The sequence below is a fragment of the Nyctereutes procyonoides genome, unplaced genomic scaffold (genome assembly GCF_905146905.1).
Source record: "Nyctereutes procyonoides isolate TBG_1078 unplaced genomic scaffold, NYPRO_anot_genome, whole genome shotgun sequence".
Taxonomy (NCBI): Eukaryota; Metazoa; Chordata; class Mammalia; order Carnivora; family Canidae; genus Nyctereutes; species Nyctereutes procyonoides.
In genome coordinates, this window is record NW_026575128.1 from 14,966,801 (window position 1) to 14,989,993 (window position 23,193).

Below are 23,193 nucleotides of genomic sequence, written 5' to 3' on the forward strand. Positions count from 1 at the left end.
TCAGAATCTGGATATTTTTGTATTTACTTGGTGGTGCCAATCTTTGCCTCAGACACTTTGGAGCTGGAGGGGGTGGCTGGGAGAATTTTACCACTGGGAGTTGTACATATTGGTTATTTATATCCTGTTTTTCCTCTCCTATCTTTCTAGAGACATTTATAAAGGCTCTTATTTTATTTTTTATTAATTTATTTTATTTTTCTTAAAGATATTATTTATTTATTCATGAGAGACACAGAGAGAGGCAGAGACATAGGCAGAGGGAGAAGCAGGCTCCCTGTGGGGACCCCGATGCGGGACCCGATCCCAGGACTCTGGGATCATGACCTGAGCCAAAGGCAGACACTCAACCACTGAGCCACCCAAGTGTCCCATGTCTCTTATTTTAATAATAATAAAAAAATATAGGTAAACTGTCCTCTCACACTATTAACATCTACTTTAATTAATTTATTAACATCTATTTTATTTTAATTATAAAAATAATACATACTGATCAAAAATCCAAATAATATAGGAGTCTCTTCTATTCTCCCACCCGGTATATATCTCTTTCTCCAATAATAAGCACTATTAACAATTTGATGTGTATGTTTCTAGACTCTTTTCTCTGCTTATACACACATGTCTTATACATATATAAAAATTTATATATAGGGCAGCCCCGGTGGCACAGCGGTTCAGCGCCTCCTGCAGCCCGGGGTGTGATCCTGGAGACCCGGGATCGAGTCCTGCGTCGGGCTTCCTGCATGGAGCCTGCTTCTCCCTCTGCCTGTATCTCTGCCTCTCTCTTTGCTCTCTCTGAATAAATAAATAAATAAATCTTAAAAAAAAATGTATATATATATATTATATATATATGTAAGAAGGTGTATATAACATATATATACCCACACATATAGTTTTATCTGGTTATTTTTTAAAAAGTTAAGCCCTTAGTGCTCCCAAGTATTCATATTTCCCTGGTTCATTTACTTTCCCAGAATGTTATTCCATACTTTTTCTTCTCTTATCCAACATTCGGTATTTCTTCTCAGTGATGACCTTGCTTCCTAATTCACTGAGAAAATTGAAGCAAGCTGGAGAACAGCCCCCAGTCACCACAAATAGCTACTAACTCACATCTTCACCTACTTACTCAATCTTTATACCTGTCATTATGGATAAACTACCCATGTTCCAATCTAAACCATATTTCCATTTGTATTCTATTTCTTTTTTCTAGTTCCCTACTCAAAGACATCACCTAAGAAATTCTCCCCTCTTTCCTACTTGTTTCACTTTCTATTAAATGATTCCCATCAACATATAAACCTTCTATTATTTCTCTCACCTTAAAAAAATCTTTAAAGGAGAATAAATATATTTTGACTCTAACAGCCCCTATAGCTAAACTCCCTCATGTTTTTTTTTCTCTCTCTCTCTCTCTTTTTCTTTTTCTTTTTTTTTTCTCTTTTTTTTATTTTTTTTCTCTTTTTTTTTTTTTTTTTTTTTTTTTAGAGAGAGAGAGAGAGAATTTGGGGAGGGCCAGAGAGAGAAGGAGAGAGAGAATCTTAAGCAGGCTTCGTGCCCAGTGTATAGCCTGATGTGGGATTCAATCTTATGATCCTGAGATTAGGACCTGAGCCAAAATCAAGAGTCAGAGGCTTAACCAACTGAGCCACCCTGGTGCCCCTCCGTCATGTTCTTTTTTTGGACCAAAGACACTGCGATATAGTTGCTTACTCACCATTTCTTATACCTTTCCTTCTATTCTCTCTCTCTCTCTTTTTAATTTTTTTATTGTAGTAAAATATAAAAAAATAAATTTACCATTTTAACCATATTAAGCATACAAATTCAGTAGTAAGTACATTTGCAATGTTATGTGCAACCATCACCATTATGTTTCCAGAACTTTTTAATCATCCCAAACAGATACTTTGTACTTCACTAAATAACAACTCCCCATTTCCTCCTACCCTCATTCCCTCTTTTTTAAATAAATTAATTTTTTATTGGTGTTCAATTTACCAACATACAGAATAACACCCAGTGCTCATCCCGTCAAGTGTCCCCCTCAGTGCCTGTCACTCAGTCACCCCCACCCCCCGCCCTCCTCCCCTTCCACCACCCCTAGTTCGTTTCCCAGAGTTAGGAGTCTTTATGTTCTGTCTCCCTTTCTGATATTTCCCACACATTTCTTCTTCTCCCTTCCCTTATATTCCCTTTCACTATTATTTATATTCCCCAAATGAATGAGAACATACGCTGTTTGTCCTTCTCCAATTGACTTACTTCACTCAGCATAATACCCTCCAGTTCCATCCACGTTGAAGCAAATGGTGGGTATTTGTCGTTTCTAATGGCTGAGTAATATTCCATTGTATACATAAACCACATCTTCTTTATCCAGTCATCTTTCGATGGACACTGAGGCTCCTTCCACAGTTTGGCTATTGTGGACATTGCTGCTAGAAACATTGGGGTGCAGGTGTCCCGGCGTTTCATTGCATCTTTGGGGTAAATCCCCAACAATGCAATTGCTGGGTTGTAGGGCAGGTCTATTTTGAACTCTTTGAGGAACCTCCACAAAGTTTTCCAGAGTGGCTGCACCAGTTCACATTCCCACCAACAGTGTAAGAGGGTTCCCTTTTCTCTGCATCCTCTCCAACATTTGTGGTTTCCTGCCTTGTTAATGTTCCCCATTCTCACTGGTGTGAGGTGGTATCTCATTATGGTTTTGATTTGTATTTCCCTGATGGCAAGTGATGCAGAGCATTTTCTCATGTGAATGTTGGCCATGTCTGTCTTCCTCTGTGAGATTTCTCTTCATGTCTTTTGCCAATTTCATGATTGGATTGTTTGTTTCTTTGGTGTTGAGTTTAAGAAGTTCTTTATAGATCTTGGAAACTAGCCCTTTATCTGATACGTCATTTGCAAATATCTTCTCCCTCATTCCCTCTTTTTTTTTAATTTTTATTTATTTATGATAGTCACACAGAATGAGAGAGAGAGAGGCAGAGACATAGGCAGAGGGAGAAGCAGGCTCCATGCACTGGGAGCCCGACGTGGGATTCGATCCCGGGTATCCAGGATCGCGCCCTGGGCCAAAGGCAGGCGCCAAACCGCTGCGCCACCCAGGGATCCCTCCCTCATTCCCTCTTAAAGTGTTCCATTGTCTTTATAAATTTGCCTTTTGGGGATGCCTGGGTGGCTCAGCCGTTGAGTGTCTGCCTTCCGCTCAGAGCGTGATCTTGGGATCTGAGATTGTGGTCAAATACACATAACATAAATTTATTTTCAACCCTTTTTAAGTGTATCGTTAAGTAGTGTTAAGGATATTCACATTATTGTGCAACCAATCTCCAGAACTTTTTCATCTTGCAAAATTGAAACTCTATATGCATTAAACAACTTTCCCCTTCCTTTGTACCCCACCTCCTGGCAGCAACCATTCTACTTTCTGTTTCTGTGAGTTTGACTACTCTAGATGCCTTATATAAGCAAAATCATGCAGTATTTGTGTTTTTTTGACTGCATAATTTCACTGGGTCAATGTTTAACTTTCAAAGGAACCACCATACTATTTTCCACAGCAGCTTCACCATTTTACGTTCCCACAAGCAATGAATACAGTTCCAATTTTTCCATATTCTCACAAACACTTGTTATTTTTCAGTTTTTTAAATGTAGCAAACCTAGTGAGTATGAAGTGATATCTCACTGTGGCTATGATTTGTATTTTTCTAGTGACTAATGATGTTCAGCATCATTTCTTGTTTTTATTGACTTTTTATGTATCTTCTTTGGAGAAATGTCTATTAAATCCTTTGCCCATCTTTAAAAAAATTAATTCCAATAGTTAACATACAGTATTATATTAGTTTCAGGTATAACTAAGTGATTCAACAATTCTGTACGTTACTCAGGGCTCATCATGATAAGTGTACTCTTCATCTCCTTCACGTATTACACCCATCCTCAGCCAACCTCTCCTCTGGTAACCATCAGTGTATTTGCTGTAGTTAAGAGTCTGTTTTCTGGTTTCTCTCTCTTTTTTTTCTTTGTTTTGTTTCTTAAATCCCACAGATGAGTAGAATCATATAAGGTATTTGTCTTTATCTGAATAATTTCAGTTAGCATTATACCCTCTAGATCCATCCGTGTTGTTGCAAATAGCAAGATTTCTTTCTTTTTTTTTTTTTAAGATGTTATTTATTGGGGCACCTGGGTGGCTCAGTTGGTTAAGTCTGCCTTTGGCTCAGGTCATGGTTGGAGAGTCCTGGGATTGAGCCCATCATCAAGCCCGTTGTGGGGCTCCTGCTCTGCTTGCCACTCCCCCTGCTTGTACTCACTCTCTCTGTCAAATAAATAGATAAAATAAAAATAAATAAATATAGAAATAAGTATATTAGTAAAAATCTTTTAAAAAGCTGAGAAAATATTTTCTTTATTTGAGACAGAACGAGAGCATGAGTGGGGTGCAGAGAAAGGGAGAAGCAGACTCGCTGCTGAACAGAGAGTCTGATGTTGGGCTTCATCCCAGAACCCGGATATCATGACCTTGGCTGAAGGCAGATGCTTGTCAACCAATTTAGCCACCCAGGTGCCCCTGGATTTCATTCTTTTTAATGGCTGAATAATATTGTGTTGTAGATATATACCACATTTTCTTTTTTTTTTTAAATCTTTTTTTTTTTAATTTATTTATGATAGTCACAGAGAGAGAGAGAGAGAGAGAGAGAGAGAGAGAGAGAGGCAGAGACACAGGCAGAGACACAGGCAGAGGGAGAAGCAGGCCCCATGCACCGGGAGCCCGATGTGGGATTCGATCCCGGGTTTCCAGGATCGTGCCCTGGGCCAAAGGCAAGCGCCAAACTGCTGCGCCACCCAGGGATCCCCCACATTTTCTTTATGCATTCATTTAGTGATGGACACTTGGGATGCTTCTGTAATTTGGCTATTGTAAATAATGTTTCAATAAATATAGGCATGCATATATCTTCTTGAGTCAATGTTTTTGTATTTTTTGGGTAAATACTCAGTAGCAGAGTTACTAGATCATATGGTAATTCTATTTTTTAATTTTTTTAAAATTTTTTAATTTATGATAGTCATACAGAGAGAGAGGGGTAGAGACACAGGCAGAGGGAGAAGCAGGCTCCATGCACCAGGAGCCCGATGTGGGATTCGATCCCAGGTCTCCAGGATCGTGCCCTGGGCCAAAGGCAGGCGCCAAACCACTGCGCCACCCAGGGATCCCCCTATTTTTTAATTTTTTGTTTTCTACAGTGGCTGTACCAATTTGCATTGCCACCAACAGTGCGTGAGGGTTCCATTTTCTTCACCTCCTCCCCAACACTTGTTATTTCTTGTGTTTTGATTTTAACCATTCTGATAGGTATGAGGTGATATCTCACTGTGATTTTGATGTGCCTTTCCCTAATGATGTGTGATGTTGAGCATTATTTTTAAAGGTTTTATTTATTTATTCATCAGAGACCTAGGGAAAGAGAAGAGAGAGAGGGAGGGAGAGGGAGAGGGAGAGGGAGAGAGGGAGAGAGGGAGGTGGAGACACAGGCAGAGGGGGAAGCAGGCTCTTAGCAGGGAGCCTGATGTGGGGCTCGATCCCGGACCCCAGGATCACACCTTGAGCTGAAGGCAGATGCTCAACCGCTGCGCCACCCAGGTGTCCCAGTGTTGAGCATCTTTTCATATATCTGTTCACCATTCCTTGGCCCACTGTTGAATTGGGTTCTAATAGTATATATATATATGGTTTGAAAATATTTTCTCCTATTCTGTAGGCTGTCTTTTAAATCTCTCGATAATATCCCTTGATGTATACAGGTTTTAAATTCTGAATAAGTCCAGTTTATCTATTTTTTCTTAATGTTGCTTGTGCTTTTGGTGTGATATTCAAGAAATCCTTGCCAAATCCAATATCATGAAGATTTTCCCCAATGTTTTCTTCTAGTTTTATTTATTTTTTTAGAAGATTTATTTATTTATTTATTAGAGAGAAAAAACATGAGTGGGGAAGGGGGACAGGGAGAGGAGAAGCAGACTCTCCACTAAGCAGGAAGCCTGATAAGGCTTGATTCCAGGGCCCGGATCATGACGTGAGTTGAAGGCAGATGAGCCACCCAGGAGCCCCGATTTTTAATTAATTAGTTGATTGATAGATTTTTTAAAGATTTTATTTATTTATTCACGAGAGACGCACACACAGAGAGAGAGAGAGGCAGAGACACAGGCAGAGGGAAAAGCAGGCTCCATGCAGGGAGCCCGATGCGGGACTCGATCCCAGGACTCCAGGATCACGCCCCAGGCCAAAGGCAGACACTAAACCACTGAGCCACCCAGGGATCCCCCTATTTTTATTTTTTTAAAGTAAGCTCTACTTGAATAACAGTATGGGGCTTGAACTCAAGGCCCTGAGATCAAGAGTCCTATGCTCTACTAACTGAGCCAGCCAGGTGCTTCAGGAATTGGTCTATTTAATCGAGGTTATCAAGTTTATGGATATAGAGTTGTTCATACTATTCCTTTATTATATTCTTAAAAAAACTTTTTTTAGGGGTCCCTAGGTAGCTTAGTCGGTTAAGCCTCTTCCTTCAGCTCAGGTCATGATCCAGGGTCTGGGTCTTGAGCCCTGCATTGGGCTCCCTGCTCATGGGGGAGTCTGTTCCTCCCTCTTCTTCTGCCCCTGCCCCCCACGCATGCTTGAGCTCTATCTCTTTCAAATAAAATCTTTTTTTTAAACAATTTTTTAATTTTTATTTATTTATGATAGACATACAGAGAGAGAGAGACAGGCAGAGACACAGGCAGAGGGAGAAGCAGGCTCCATGCACCGGGAGTCCGACGTGGGATTCGATCCTGGGTCTCCAGGACCGCGCCCTGGGCCAAAGGCAGGCGCCAAACCGCTGCGCCACCCAGGGATCCCTCTTTTTTTTTTTTTTTTAAGATTTTGTTTATTTATTCATGAGAGACAAAGACACAGGTAGAGGGAGAAGCAGGCTCCCTGAAGGAAGCCCCCTGTGGGACTTGATCCCAGACCCCGGGATCACGCCCTGAGCCAAAAAGTAGATGCTCAAATCCTGACCCACCCAGGCAACCCTGAAGTGGTTTATCAATTGGTGTATTTAGACCAGTGATATTTAAGGTGATTATTATTATTTTTAAGGTGATTATTCATACAATTGGATTAGTATCTACCATATTTTGTTACTCTTTTCTGTTTTTGTCAGTATTCTTTGTTCCTATTTTTATTTTCCATACATTTTCTACCTTTTGTCTTTTTAATTGAGTATTTTCTATAATTCCATTTTCTTTTTACCTGTAAAAAATGTGCATACTTAATCTCTTGCTTAGCCATGCAATTTTAGGATAAAGAATACTTGCTAATGGGGCAGCCCGTGTGGCTCAGCAGTTTAGCGCCGCCTTTAGCCGAGGGTGTGATCCTGGAGACCTGGGATTGAGTCCCACTTCGGGCTCCCTGCATGGAGCCTGCTTCTCGCTCTGTCTGTGTCTGCCTCTCTCTCTCTCTCTCTCTCTCTCTCTGTCTCTCATAAATAAATAAAATCTTTAAAAAGAATACTTGCTAATGATGTGTTTTTTTTTCATATACTACTGGATTTGATTTGCCTGGGCTATAGTTTTTATTTTTTGATAGTCTGTTTAATTTTGGTATTAGAATTATATTGGTTTTATAGAAGGGGTTAGGAAGCCTTTCAGATTTTTTTACCTTATATTGTGGAATGGTTCTCATTGCATAGGAACTTCATGAAAGGCTTAGTAGAACTTTCTTGTAAAACCATTTGGTTTGGGGAGCATGTAGAGGTAAATTTTTAAAGTAACTTTTCAAAATATTTTTATTATTTTTTAAAGATTTTGTTTGTTTATTCATGAGAGACACAGACACAGGCAGAGGGAGAAGCAGGCTCCATGTAGGGAACATGATGTGAAACTCGAACCCGGGACTCCAGGATCACGCCCTGGGCCAAAGGGAGGCGCTCAACCGCTGAGCCATCGAGGCATCCCAAAATATTTTTATTTTTATTTTTTTTAAAAGATTTTATTTATTTATGAGAGACAGATAGAGAGAGAGAGAGAGAGAGAGAGAGAGAGAGTCAGAGACACAGGCAGAGGGAGAAGCAGGCTCCAGGTAGCGAGCCTGATGTGGGACTTGATCCAGGGTCTCTAGGACCACGCCGTGGGCTGAAGGCAGCGCTAAACTGCTGAGCCACCGGGGCTGCCCCCAAAATATTTTTAATTCATAGTTAATCTTTTGAGATATTTTTCCCTTCTTAAGTAATTTTTGTTGATCTTATTATCTTTTTTTTTCTTAAGATTTTATTTATTTATGCATGAGAGACAAAGAGAGGCAGAGACACAGGCAGAGGGAGAAACAGGCTCCACGCAGGGAGCCCGATGTGGGACTCGATCCTGGGTCTCCAGGGTCAGGCCCTGGGCTGAAGGCGGCACTAATCCGCTGAGCCACCCGGGCTGCCCTGATCTTATTATCTTAGGGTATAATTAAACTCATCTAGGTTTTTTTTTTTAATTTTTTAAAATTTATTTATGATAGTCACAGAGAGAGAGAGAGAGAGAGAGAGAGAGAGGGAGGGAGGCAGAGACACAGGCAGAGGGAGAAGCAGGCTCCATGCATTGGGAGCCCGACGTGGGATTCGATCCCGGGTCTCCGGGAAAGCGCCCTGGGCCAAAGGCAGGCGCCAAACCGCTGCGCCACCCAGGGATCCCTCATCTAGGTTTTCAAATATATAGGCATAAAGATTGTACATAAGTGATGTGGCAGAGAGATTTCTAGTTTTCCCAATAGCTGTATTTTCCTTCTTTCATATTAATAGATCTTTTAGTTGGACTCATAGATACTATTTCTCAGCTTTCCTTATACCTAGGTATAATTCTATGATTAGTTATGTCCAATAGGATGTGAGCAGAAGTGTCATATGGCAGTTTTTGGGAATCTTCCTTTGCCCTCTTTTTGTCCCTTCTTCCTTCATATTGTTTAGAACGTAGACATCTGGGATTATAAAAGACCTTGGGAATGAAGACCTGTGTCAGAATAAGACAGACCCTGGCTTTTATAGGTCTTATGGAGCAGGACTGTGTAGTCCTATATTGCTTCCTCCAGACTTTTTTTAAAGATTTTATTTATTCATGAGAGACCACAGAGAGAGGTAGAGACATAGACAGAAGGAGAAGCAGGCTCCCTGTGGGGAGCCAGATGTGTTACGCCCTGAGCCAAAGGCAGCCACTCAACCACTGAGTCACCCAGGTGTCCCCCCTCCTTCAGACTTTTATGTGAGAGCAATATCTTAAGACAGAAAATTTGGATCCCTGTTATTTGCTGCCAAACATAATTGTAACTAATGTAGTAATTACCTACCATATCGGTATCTCTCTCCTTCTTTAATGTGGTTGTGTCCTCTTTCCATTTTTTAAATCAAACTTAACACAGATTTATTTTACTTTTCCTCTTAAAGGATTTGCCTTTAAAAAGAAAAATGAACAAAACTGCTGTTTACTGATAAACCAAAGGCTTAAGAAATGAAGGATTTGGGGACTGGGGAGATAGTTGTGAAGTTCATTGTTCCTGCCCTTCTACGTGTCTAGGGAAAGTTGACTGCATGTGTTTGCCAAATCTGCTGATTTGGGCAGAACTTGACACAGTCAAATAATTACTTTTGATTCTATTGATTATCTTCTATTTGCATGTGTTATGGTTCACTATTTTGTACTTCTATCTTTATTACTCTCCTTTGGTTATTTCTTATCAGATCTATTCTTTAGCTTCTGTAATTTTATTCTTATATCAGTTTTTGCCATTATTATTTTCTAATGTATACATTTAAACTTTAAAGTTTCCTCTTGATTTGGCCATGTCTTAGGTTTTTTGTGCTTTCATAATTTCAAAATGTAATTTGGTTTGATTTTCTTTTTAATCAAAGATTATGTAAAATGAAGTTTTAAAATTTCCTTATGGTGAGTTTTTTGGTAATTGATATTCAATTTCTAATATTAGTGCATAATGATCAGAGGAAATGGTCTATATGATGTCTGTCTTTTGGAATATACTTAGATTTTGTTTTGACCTAATACGTGGTCATATTTTTTTAATGCTGCAAATGTGTTTGAAACATTAATTCTCTGTTTTGTGTATTTGTTTGCATAAAGTTGCATAAAGTTCTATATGTCTCTGTTGGATCAAGCTTTTTGTATTGTGTTATTCAATGTTATATACTTTAGCTTATTTTGGTCTGCTTGATCTATTTCTTAAAAAAAGGCTATTAGAATTACTTAATATTTATAGATTTCTCAGTGTGTTAACTATCAGTGTGTTACTTATTTCTAGGCCATTTTGTGAGTTAGTTATTAATAATGCCTATGATTATTATTGGACTGTACACTATATATGGATTGTATTTTTTACAAATATCAGTTCTGTTTTTTTATATCATTTTTTAAAATTTTTTATTTATTTATGATAGAGAGAGAGGCAGAGACACAGGCAGAGGGAGAAGCAGGCTCCATGCACCGAGAGCCCGACATGGGACTCGATCCCGGGTCTCCAGGATCGCGCCCTGGGCCAAAGGCAGGCACTAAACCGCTGTGCCACCCAGGGATCCCTATCAGTTCTATTTTTGTCCCATCTTATGCTTTTAGCTTTGATTTCTGTTTTCTCTGATACTAGTTTGTGTATCTTCTTCCTTGTTGTGTGCATTTGCCTATTGTTTTGGTTATTATTATCTTAGTATATCTTTTTTCATCTCTATTTTTTAAAAGATTTTATTTATTTATTGGAGAGAGAGTGAGTGAGGGAGAGAAAGAGCACGCACAGCAGGGGGAGGGTCATAGGAAGAGGAAGAAGCAGAATCCCCTGCTAAACAGGGAGCCTAATGCAGGGCTCCCTCCCAGAATCCTGGGATCATGACCCCAGCCAAAGGCAGATGCTCAACTGACTGAGCTACCCAGGCACCCTTGATCTTTAAAATCTTAACAAAAATTTTTCTGTTTTCTTAAGAATTATTTTTATGAAGGATAAATGTTTAATTTTATCAAATGTCTTTTCAGAATCTGTGATATGATAGTTAATTTTATGTGTCAATTTACTGGGCCACAAGTGCCCAGATATTTGATAAAACATTATTCTGGGTGTGTCTGTGAGAGTGTTTTTGGGTAAGATTAACATTTGAATCAGTAGACTGAGAAAAGTGGATTGCCCTTCCTAATGTGGGTAGCCCTCATCCAAAATTTGAAAGTCTGAATAGAATAAAAAGACTGACCCTTGATTAAGAAGGAACCCCTCCTTGCCCTGACTGCTTGAGTAGCAATATTGTTCTTTTTCTGCTTTCGTATTGGAACCAAAATATTCTTGGGCCTTGAGCCTGCCAGCTTTTGGACTGGAACTTACACCATTAGCTGTCTTGGATGTCAGGCCTTCGGACTTGGACTGGAACTACACCATTGTCTCTCCTGGGTCTCCAGCTTGCTGACTGCAGATCTTGGGACTTCTCGGCCTCCATTATCATGTGAGCCAATTCTTTATAATAAATCTCTTTCTCTCTGTGTATATTCTGTTGGTTCTGTTTCTCTGGAGAACTCTAATACAAAAAGTATTTTTCTCTTTTGATCTCTTAGTTAAGTGAGTTATATTAGTAGGTGTTTCAGTAGTGAGCTATCCTTGCATTCCTGGTATATTACTGTTTCATGTGCTGCCAACATCTTTTTTGCTGGGGTTTTTTATGATATTTGTGAGAACAGTCTGGTTTTCTCTTTCATGCTTTTATTAGGTTTTGATAGCAATGTTATTCTTGCCTCAAAAAACCTATTTGCAATTTTTTTCCCCTGTGCTTTGGAACATTTGAAATGACATTAGAAATATTCCTTAAATATTTGATAGAAATCCCTGTAAGGTGTTTGGTCAGGTACTTTGATACTTTTCCTCTTTTACTGGGGTAATTGGTCTATTTAGAATTTTGTTTCTTCTGGTTCAATTTTGGTCAATTATATTTTACTAGAAAATTATTATTTCTTGTAGATTTTCTAATATACTTTCATAGAGATGAGTAAATTTTGACCATATAAATGTTTTTTGTTTGTTTCTCTTTTAGATTAGTTGCAGTTCTTAGAGTGTGGACTCTGGATTATTTGGTCTGCTGGTTCTTTTTTGTGGATTTTCATTTCTCCTGTGATTTATAATTTTTTTTATTGAAAGTCTGTTTTCAGTGGGAGATAATTTCCCTTGGAGTTCTTGTGTTCTAGGTTGTAAACCTGCTTAATATGGCAGTCTCACATTTGCCTCTCCTGGAGTCCTATATGTCCTAGATCTGAACCTAAAGGCTTTATTTTAATTTCTTGGCTCAGTCTTTCTGTATAGTGTGTATAGTACAAATCTCAAACCTGAACTTGGTCTTTATAGTTGGCAATAAGATCTAGCATTATCCCACTATGAATGCCCACTATGAAATAGGAGAAAGCTAGTTAATTTTATTTTGTGGTATTTTAGAAAGTAATTAGTTAATTTTATGGTGAGAACATTATCATTGGGAAAGAGAGAAACAGGTCTATTTATTTATTCTCACATGTAATAGTCTGATACAGGGTTTGATAAATGATAGCCTGCCACCTTCTTTTTTGGTAAATAAAATTTTAGGGACCTTGGGTGGCTCAGTGGTTGAGTGGCTGCCTCTGGCTCAGGTCGTGACCCCAGGGTCCCGGGATTGAGTCCTGCATTGGGCTCCCCGCAGGGTGCCTGCTTCTCCCTCTGCCTATGTCTCTGTCTCTCATGAACAAATAAAATCTTGGGACGCCTGTGTGGCTCAGCGGTTAAGTGCCTGCTTTCAGCTCAGGGCATAATCCTGGAGTCCCAGGATTGATTCCCACATCAGGCTCCCTGCATGGAGCCTGCTTCTCCCTCTGCCTGTGTCTCTGCCTCTCCCTCTCTGTGTTTCTCATGAATAAATAAATAAAATCTTAAAAAAAATAAAATGAAAAAAAATTTTTTTAATGAAATGAAATCTTAAAAGAAATAGTTTTATTGTAACACATCCACACCCATTTGTCAATGTGTATTTTATGGCTGCCTTTGTGCTACAATGACAGAATTGAATAGTTATAACAGAGACCATATGGCCCCTAAAGCCTACTATATTTACTATCTAAACTTTTATAGGAAGTTTGCCAATCCTAGGTCTGATAACTATAGTAAAGGTAGGATATGATTAGTTTTTATCTTTGATTACAAAGTACAGATGACTACAGAGTTTTAAAGGTCAGGTTAAATAAAAAGTGTATCACTAGCAATAAAAGGAAATATTTGACTTCTGGTATGGGAAATACAAATTATACAGGTAACTTATGGACTTTCAGTTGCCCTTAGATAGCAAAAGAAAGACTGATTGAAGGATGACTTCACATTGAGGAATGTGGATTTATGTGGCTTGCTTGTATTCCTTTAAAAGAATTCAGTTTGGGGATCCCTGGGTGGGTCAGTGGTTTAGCTCCTGCCTTTGGCCCAGGGGGTAATCCTGGAGATCCCGGATCAAGTCCCACGTCAGGCTCCCTGCATGGAGCCTGCTTCTCCCTCTGCCTGTGTCTCTGCCCCTCTCTTTCTCTCTCTCTGTCTCTCATGAATAAATAAATAAAATCTTAATAATAAATAAATAAAATAATTCAGTTTTAGGGGCACCCAGGTGGTGCCCTAGTGGTTGAATCATCTGTCTTTGGTTCAGGTTTTGCTCCCAGGGTCCTGTGATTGAGTCCCATATTAGGCTCCTAGCAGGGAGCCTGTTTCTCCCTCTACCTATGTCTCTGCCTCTCTCTCTCTCTCTTTCTCTCTCTCTTTTTTAAACGTTTTATTTATTTATTTATTTATTTATTTATTTATTTATTTATTTATTTATTTATTTATTTATTTATTTATTTATTTATTTATTTATAGAGACAGAGAGAGAGAGAGAGGGGCAGAGACACAGGCAGAGGGAGAAACAGGCTCCACGCAGGGAGCCCGATGTGGGACTTGATCCTGCGTCTCCGGGATCACGCCCTGGGCTGGAGGCGTCGCTAAACCCGCCGAGCCACCTGGGCTGCCCTGTCTGTCTCTTTGTCTCTCGTGAATAAATAAATAAAATCTTAAAAAAAAATCTGTTTAAGGAGTTGATTTTGAAGAAACTTGGGCTCCTTTAGATTGTGACTGTCAGAGGAATAGCACATTTCTTAGATTACTGACCTGATAATTTCATTGATTAAACTTGGGCTGTCTTAATGGATTGTAAATCTCTTAGGACCTCAAAAAAATGTTAAACTGTTATTGGGTAACGTGTATTTTAGGTTGCAATTAATGTGTCATTATTCTGCAGATTGTCATGATAGTAGTAGAAGGTTTTGAAGGCAAGGTCCCACCCCCTTTTTTTTTTAAGATTTTATTTATTTATTCATGAGAGACACAGAGAGAGGCAGAGACACAGGCAGAAGGAGGAGAAGCAGGCTCCATGCAGGAGCCTGATGTGGCACTCAATCCCAGAACTCCGGGATCACGCCCTGAGCTGAAGGCAGACGCTCAACCGCTGAGCCACCCAGGCATCCCTATCTATAAAATTATTGCTTATGAGGAGATAAAAAGAGAGAGAAGCTGGTACGTTTTGTATTCTGGGGAAGATATGTGTAGAAGAAAATCTAAATTCATTAGAAATGAAGCTTTGTTTGTTTTCTTATACTATGTTTGAGAATATACGTAAATACTTTAGAAAGTGCGTAAAAGATTGGTTTTATAATAATTCCAGAAATGGATTTATTCAAACCCAAAAAACAAACTTTTTTTTTTTAGGTATATTCCTTCAGCTTCTGTATTTCACAAAAATATATTTTTTTAAGATTTTATTTATTCATGAGAGACAGAGAGGCAGAGACACAGACAGAGGGAGAAGCAGGCTCCATGCAGGGAGCCTGACGTGAGACTGGATCCTGGGACTCCAGGATCCCACCCTGGGCTGAAGGCGGCGCTAAACCGCTAAGCCACGGGGGCTGCCAATATGTTTGTTTTTAAGGCTACTGGTGATGAGTTTAGCTAATTTGCTGTCAGGAAATAATTGAGGCAGGTGGACTCAGGCAGTGGTTCTCAACAGGGGGGCAGTTTTGCCCCTAAAGTGCTATTTGACAGTGTTTGGAGTTTTTTTTAGTAGTCACAATTAGGCAGGGGGTGCTACTGGTATTTAGTGGGCTGGGGTCAGGGATGTCACAAAATTTCCTGTAAGGTACAGGACAGTGTTCTGCAATAAAGAATTATCTGGCCTTAAATGTCAGGAGTGCTGAGGTTATAAATCCTTGGCCTAAAAGCATTAGAGAAGATGAAAGCATTTTATAACCTCTATTATGAAATTTGGGGAAAATATACTTTTACAAACAAAATAGGTTGGATTTGCATTTATTAACTTGTTAGCTTCAAATATTTACCTTTGATTGTTAATTTTTACTTTTTCTTTTCTTTTTCTTTTCTTTTTTTTTACCGGCCCTGAAGCCCGGGGAGCTCCCAGTCGCAGACCCCAGGCCTACCTGGCTCAGTGTTGGGGTCCCCTCATCTTTATTTTTTATTTTATTATTTTATTATTTTTATTTTTATTTATTTTTTAAAAATATTTATTCATTAGGGAGAGAGAGAGAGAGGCAGAAGCAGGCTCCATGCAGAGCCCAATGTGAGACTCGATCCAGGGACTCCAGGATCATGCCTTGGGCTGAAGGCAGGAGCCAAACAGCCGAGCCACCCAGGGATCCCCCCTCATTTTTATTTTTAAACCATGAAATAGAGATTAGGGTAGTTTCATTGTTTCTAAGAAAATGGCTTAGGATATTTTGGATGTTACTGAAATCTATTTAGGGAAGGACTAAAATGTGTAAGTGGGGATGACATTAGTGTTTGTGTGTACATTTGTAAAGTAAGAGAAAAAAAAACGTGAAACCAAATGGTACAGTGGTCCCTGTTTCTCATCCTCTGGTAAGAGGAAAATCTATCCAGCTCCCTTGTAGCATGACTGATAACCTGTTTAATGTTTCCAATTTTTTTTTAATGTTTCCAATTAAGAAGTGCTTCCATTGAGATATACTAGAAGGTTCCTTTTTTTTTTTTTTTTAAAGATTTTATTTATTGGGCAGCCCTGGGTGGCTCAGTGGTTTAGCGTTGCCTTCAGCCCAGGGCCTAATCCTGGGGACCCAGGATCAAGTCCCATGTCAGGCTCCCTGCATGGAGCCTGCTTCTCCCTCTGCCTGTGTCTCTGCCCCTCTTTCTCTTTGTGTCTCTCATGAATAAATAAATAAAATCTAAAGAAGAAGCAGGCTCCATAGAAGCAGGACTTGATCCAGGAACTCCAGGATCACACCCTGTGCCAAAGGCAGATGCTCAACCATTGAACCATCCCGGCGTCCCTAGTAGAAGGTTCTTACCTTCTTTTTATACTGTCCTTGTTTTGTTTGGGAGTATGATCGGAAGGAGACTTTCTAGGAAGATGATTGTTCCAGTGATTTGAGATAACTCACCTTTTATTACTCCATGATATAACTCTGTATTTTAACATACATACATACAACTCTGTATTTTAACATAACTCTGTATTATGAAAACTGTAAAACTTGGAATCCCATTCTAGGACAAAGTATCAATATGACTTTTTTCTTTTTATTAATAGCTTTATGGAGAAATAATTCACATACTAAAATTCTCCTTTTAAAAATATACAATTCCGTGTTTTTTAGTTTGTTTATAAGGTTGTGCAGCTATTACCACTGTCTAATTAAAATTTTTTTTGGGATCCCTGGGTGGCGCAGCGGTTTAGCACCTGCCTTTGGCCCAGGGCGCAATCCTGGAGACCCAGGATCGAATCCCACATCAGGCTCCCGGTGCATGGAGCCTGCTTCTCCCTCTGCCTATGTCTCTGCCTCTCTCTCTCTCTCTCTCTCTCTCTCTGACTATCATAAATAAATAAAAAATTAAAAAAATTTTTTTGATCATCCTTAAAAGAAAATCTGTACTCATTATTAGTCACTCCCCATTTCTCCTTTCCCCCAGCCCCTGACAACCACTATCATACATTTTGTCTCTAATGGATTTACCTATTCTGGACATATCATATAAAGAGAATTGTACAATATGTAGCCTTTATGACTAATTTCTTAGCATAATGTTTTCAACATTGATCCATGTATGTTATAACATGTATCAGCACTTCATTCCTTTTTATGGCCCAGTAATATTACAGTATATGGATAATACCACATTTTTTAAACCTTCATCTGTTTATAAATATTGGATTGTTTTCTTTTGGCTCTTGTGAATAGTGCAATTATAAACATTTGTGTTCAAGTATTTGTTTGAATACTAGTTTTCAGTTCTTTTGAGTATATACCTAGAAGTGGAATTACTGGGTCATAAAGTAACTCTAAGATTTACTTTTTGAGATATTACCAGGTACATTCCTACCAGCAAAATACAAGGGTCTGGGATCCCTGGGTGGCTCAGCGGTTTGGCGCCTGCCTTTGGCCCAGGGCGCGGTCCTGGAGTCCTGGGATCGAGTCCCACGTTGGGCTCCTAGCATGGAGCCTGCTCCCTCCTCCTGTGTCTCTGCCTCTCTCTCTCTAAATAAATCTTTAAAAAAAAAATACAAGGGTCTGGTTTCTCTACAACCTTGCCAGCACCTGCTATTTTCTCTTTTTCTTTTTTTTTTAATTAATTTTTAAAAAGATTTTATTTGTATATTCATGAGAGACAGAGAGAGAGTGGCAGAGACAGGCAGAGGGAGAAGCAGGCTCCCTGCTGAGCAAGGAACCCTTTTCTCTCCCCATTTGAAAGTAGTCATTTATTAACTGACCATACTACAAAATAATCATGGTAGATACCTAATTTCATCCTTCTTCTTTTTTTTTATGATTTTATTAATTTATTTGCAAGAGAGCGAGAGAGCAGTGAGGGAGGAGAAACAGGCTTCTCACTGAGCAGGGAGCCTGACCTGGAGCTCCATCCCCGGACCCTGAGATCATGACCTGAGCCCAAGGCAGATGCCTAACCTGCTGGGCCAGCCAGGCACCCTCCGTTCATCCTTCTAATGAGCCTATTGATACAGCTTTCCCTGTTGCCAGCATGACTACAATAAAAGGAGTTTAGCTAAACAAACAAAACAAAGCAAAACAAACCCAGGAGAGTGATCTTTGGTTTGGGAGGATTCTTATACTCATGCAATGAGGACTCTTCTTTTAATTTCAACGATGAAAATATTCGAAGTGGTAGTGGAAGAATGCCACTGTCAGTCCAAAGCCAGCTGGTGTCCTCCGAAGTGACAGCCAGAGATACCACAGGGAAAAATGTAGCCAGAACTGCACTCTTTTTGCCTCAGGAGAGAACTTTATGTCCTACAAGGGGAATGCCCAAGTCACCCTGGATTCTAGGGATAGGAATTAGTTTCTAGTAGTTTTATTGTAGAGGAATTGTTTTTCTAATTTCATTTTTTCAGACTGTTTATTGCTAGTATAATAATTTTTATATTTGTCTTGTATCCTGTATAACCTTACTGAACTTATTTTTTAGAATTTTCTGTATATAAGATCATGTAATCTGTTCAACATAAATCTTGACTATATAAGATTAACCCATAGTTGGATCCTGGCAGTCTGAGTTACATACCCATTGTCTTCACAGAAACCTCTGTTACCTTTATTATATTCTGTTGAAATTATTTGTTTAGAGTGTCTGTCATCCCATGTAACTTTAAGCTCCATGAGGACAGGGACCATGTCTTATTTATTTTTGTTTCTCTAGGATATAAGACTGTGCCCAGGGATCCCTGGGTGGTGCAGCGGTTTAGCGCCTGCCTTTGGCCCAGGGTGCGATCCTGGAGACCCGGGATTGAATCCCATGTCGGGCTCCCGGTGCATGGAGCCTGCTTCTCTCTCTGCCTCTCTCTCTCTCTGTGACTATCATAAATAAATAAAACTTAAAAAAAAAAAAAAAGACTGTGCCCAGCATAGCGTAGGCATCCATCCATTCATTCACTATTTTGTAGTTTTTTTTATATGCTAGACACTGTGCTAAGTGCTAAGATACAGTAATGATTAAGACTTGTTGGGGCGCCTGGGTGGCTCAGTGTTGAGCATCTGCCTTTGGCTCAGGGCATGATCTCGGGGTCCTGGGATTGAGTCCCACATCAGGCTCCTGGTGAGGAGCCTGCTTCTCCCTCTGCCTGTGTCTATCTCTCTCTCTGTCTGTGTCTCTCAATGAATAAATAAATAAATAAAATCTTTAAAAAAAAGGCTTGTTATTCTTGCCCTTGTGGAATTTATAATCTAATGGTAAACATTAAATAATTACAAGGGTAATTGCAACACAAAGAGAAGTATAGCATATTGGTTACCTATTACTTAACAATATTACCATGAATGCAGTAGTTTAAAGGGACACCTATTTACTCTGTTTCTGTGGTTCAGGAGTCCAGGCATGACTTAGCTGGCTGGGTCCCTTGCTTCATGGTCTTACAAAGCTGCAATCAAGGTGTCAGCTCAGGTGGGGTGCCTGGCTGGTGTGATTGGGAGAGAGTGGGACTCTTGAACTCAGGGTCGTGAGTTCAAGCCCTGTGTTGGATGTCGAGATTACTTACGTAAATAAAAGCAAACTTAAAAAAAATTAAAGGTGTCAGCTAGGGCTGACATCTTATTCAAGGCTCAAGTAGGAAAGGATCTGCTACTAAACTCATGTGGTTGGTGGCAGCATTTAATTCCTTACAGTCTGTTGAATTGAGGGCTTCAGCTTGATACGCTTCATATGGCAGCTAGCAAGTGAATTTCCTAGTGAGATGGGTTACAATCTCTCTCTTTTTGAGAGAGAGAGAGAGAGAGAGAGAGAGAGAGAGAGAACAAGTGTGCATGCCTCTGGGGACAGGGAGGAGCAAAGGGAGAGAGAGAGATAATTTTTAAAAAATTTTATTTATTTATTTTAAGGGAAGGGCAGAGGGGGAGGGAGAGAGAATCTCAAGCCAACTCCACGCTGAGCCCCAAGCAGACATGGGGCTGGATCTCAGAATGCAGAGATTATGACCTGGGCTGTAATCAAGAGTCTGATACTTAACTGACTGAGCCACCCAGACACTCCTATGTGATTTCATTTTTGATGATTATGTGATCTCAGATACCTTCTTTTCTTATCATTATTGTGTTTTTCATAGCATGATTGCCTCTTCCCCCCTTTGTTTCTCCTGTATACCCTGTACAGATTTTTATCAGAGCAATGATACTTTTTATGACATTTTGTTTACATGGAGTTTGCCTTTCTCTGTTAGATCAAACCTCCCTGTGTTTTTTGTCCTTGTGTCTTTAGTACTTAGCACAGATCTTGCCTTGTAGAGGGCGCTCACTAAATATTTGTTGCATTAGGAAAAAAATAAGTATGTATAAGAATGTATAGCATTTGCTAATCAATATACCTGAAACTTATATAACATTGTATGTCAATTATATTTCAGTATTAAAAAAATAATTAAAAAGAAAAGAATGCATCGAGTGGCAACATAAGAGAGAAACTCTGCCCCTATTTGAATTTTGGCTTTATCACTCATAAGCTTTTTAACCTTGGGCAAGTTACTTGCCTTCTGTGCCTCAGTTTCTTCATCTGCAAAATGGAGATAATGATAGTACCTACCTTATGGGGTTGTTGAGAGGATGTAATGAGCTAGTATATGTAAAATATATACTAGAATGTCTAGCACAATAATATATCCTATGTAAGGGCTACTTATTATTTGTTACATATACAGTTAAGATTTTGAGTTCTTTGTGCTAAGTACTGTGTTAAGAACTTGTATATGTTATTTTAATTACCACAGCAATTTTTTAAGTGGTTATACTTCTATAAATGAGGAAACTGCTTCTTCCATGGGAGCCATTAAGAAGCAACAGCTATGGCTCTGTGCTACCCTATGACCTTGGGCCTCAGTAAAAGCCACAAGCAAGCCCAAGCACAGCAGCTGCCGTTGTGGACACCTCCCCAAGCACACCAGGTTTGTGCAGGGCATGATCCGAGAGGTGTGTGGCTTCCCTCCATATGAGTGTTGTAGCGTGGAGCTGCTCCTGTCTCCAAGGAAAAGCGTGCACTCAAGTTCATCAAGAAAAGGGTGGGGACATGCATCCATGCCAAGAGGAAGAGAGAGGAGCTGAGCCAACTTCCTGGGAGCCATGAGGAAAGTGACAGCTAAAACAGATTGAATCCCTCTCCTAAAGGGATTTTAGAGCTTTTTGAAACTTGAAAAAGAGAGAGAGAGAGAGAGAGAGAGAGGAAGACTGAGGTCCACAAAGTTTTAGTGTCTTTGCCAGTAGGTAAATGGTACAGCTAGGACTTGAATATCTATCTGTGTGATTGATGAATAGAATATTATACCTACTTTTGATCCAGTATACAAGAAAAAAATTAAAGATAATTATTAAAATTTTTTTTTAAGATTTTATTTATTTATTTATGAGAGACAGAGAGAAAGAGAGGCAGAGACACAGCAGAGGGAGAAGCAGGCTCTATGCAGGGAGCCTGATGTGGGACTCAATCCCGGGACTTCAGGATCACGCCCTGGGCCAAAGGCAGGTGCTAAACCGCTGAGCCACCCAGGTGCCCCAATATTATTATTTTTAAGGTTTTACTTATTAGAGTGGGGGGAGGGGCAGAGGAAGAAGGTGAGAATCTGAAACAGACTCCCTGATAAGCATGGAGCCTACACAGGTCTTGATCCGGCCATCCTGAGATCATGACCCAGGCTGAAAGCAAGAGTGGGACACTCAACAGATTGAGCCACCCAGGTGCTCCAAAGATTATTTTTATTAATTTTTACATACTTATACTAAATATCTAGGATATGATAATGTATATATGTGTGTGTGTATATATATGTACACATATATATGCACATCACTGCGCGTGCACACACACACAAACACACAGTCTTAAAGAGAGTTCAACCTGATTCAGTTTGTAAGTATACAGCTATTTACATAAGCTAGAGGCTTAAGTTCCTACTTTCTCCCCTGGTATATTTTCCTAAATTGAAAGCACCATGTCTGGAAGTGCTAAGCTATAAGAAACAGTAAACTTATAAACTAAAAGAGCCAGATATCTGCCATCTGCTTGGGTACTGAAAAATTGATTTATTCACATTCATAGTTGTACATTTATTATTTAGTGCATGTGGAGTTATCACGCAAACTCTAAATTTGTAGCAGTATTAACAGTTGTACTATAAAGAAAGGGGTAAGTAATTATAGGAAACAAACAGGGTTGCTGGAGGGGAGGTGGGTGAGGGTATGGGGTAACTGGATAATGGGTATTAAGGAGGGCACTTGATGTAATGAGCACTGGGTGTTGATGAATCTTTAAACTCTACCTATGACACTTATAATACACTGTAAGTTAATTTACTTTTTTTTTTTTTTTTAAGATTTTAAGTATTAGAGAGAGTGCCAGTGCATGCAAGCACAAATGGGAGGAGGAGCAGAAAAAAAGGGAAGAAGTAGACTCCTTCCTCACTGAGCAGGGAGCCCAATTCCCAGGACCTCTGGATCATGACCTGAGCCAAAGGCAGACGCTTAACCCACTGAACCACCCAGATGTGCCTAGTTAATTGATTTTAAATAAAAAAAAAGGGGGGGGGGACATTTTTGTATGCGAATGTTATTTTGTTCTGATATGTTTTTGTGCTTGGGAAGGTAAAGATTTCATGTTCTCTGGTAGTTTTGTCTGCTTTGTCTGAGAAATATGATACTGGGTCTTAAAATGCTGGTGTTGTTGAAATGGTCTTATTGCCCTAACTGCCTATAATTTTTTAGCTTCTCAAACAACAACTTGTGAAAGTTGCAAGACAGTGAATCCTTTTTTAAAAAAATATGATCGGGGATCCCTGGGTGGCTCAGTGGTTTAGTGCCTGCCTTTGGCCCAGAGCGTGGTTCTGGAGTCCCGGGATCGAGTCCCATATCAGGCTCCCTGCATGGAGCCTGCTTCTCCCTCCTCCTGTGTCTCTGCCTCTCTCTCTCTCTCTCTCTCTCTCTCTCTGTGTCTATCATAAAATAAATAAATAAATCTTTAAAAAAAATATGATCGTTGTTGCAGCCTGGATCTACAAATACTCCAGGATTTTTTTCAAGTTCTCTATATTTTATTTCATGATTATG

The 23,193-nt window shown here is 39.6% G+C and overlaps 1 protein-coding gene and 1 pseudogene across 1 annotated transcript in view; both read left to right on the top strand.

The window, feature by feature from the left end:
* The window catches only part of TESK2 (testis associated actin remodelling kinase 2), a 135,051-nt gene that overhangs the window by 25,169 nt on the left and 86,689 nt on the right, over positions 1-23,193 (top strand). The window lies entirely within an intron of this gene.
* On the top strand, positions 20,943-21,246 carry LOC129520594 (60S ribosomal protein L36-like; annotated as a pseudogene).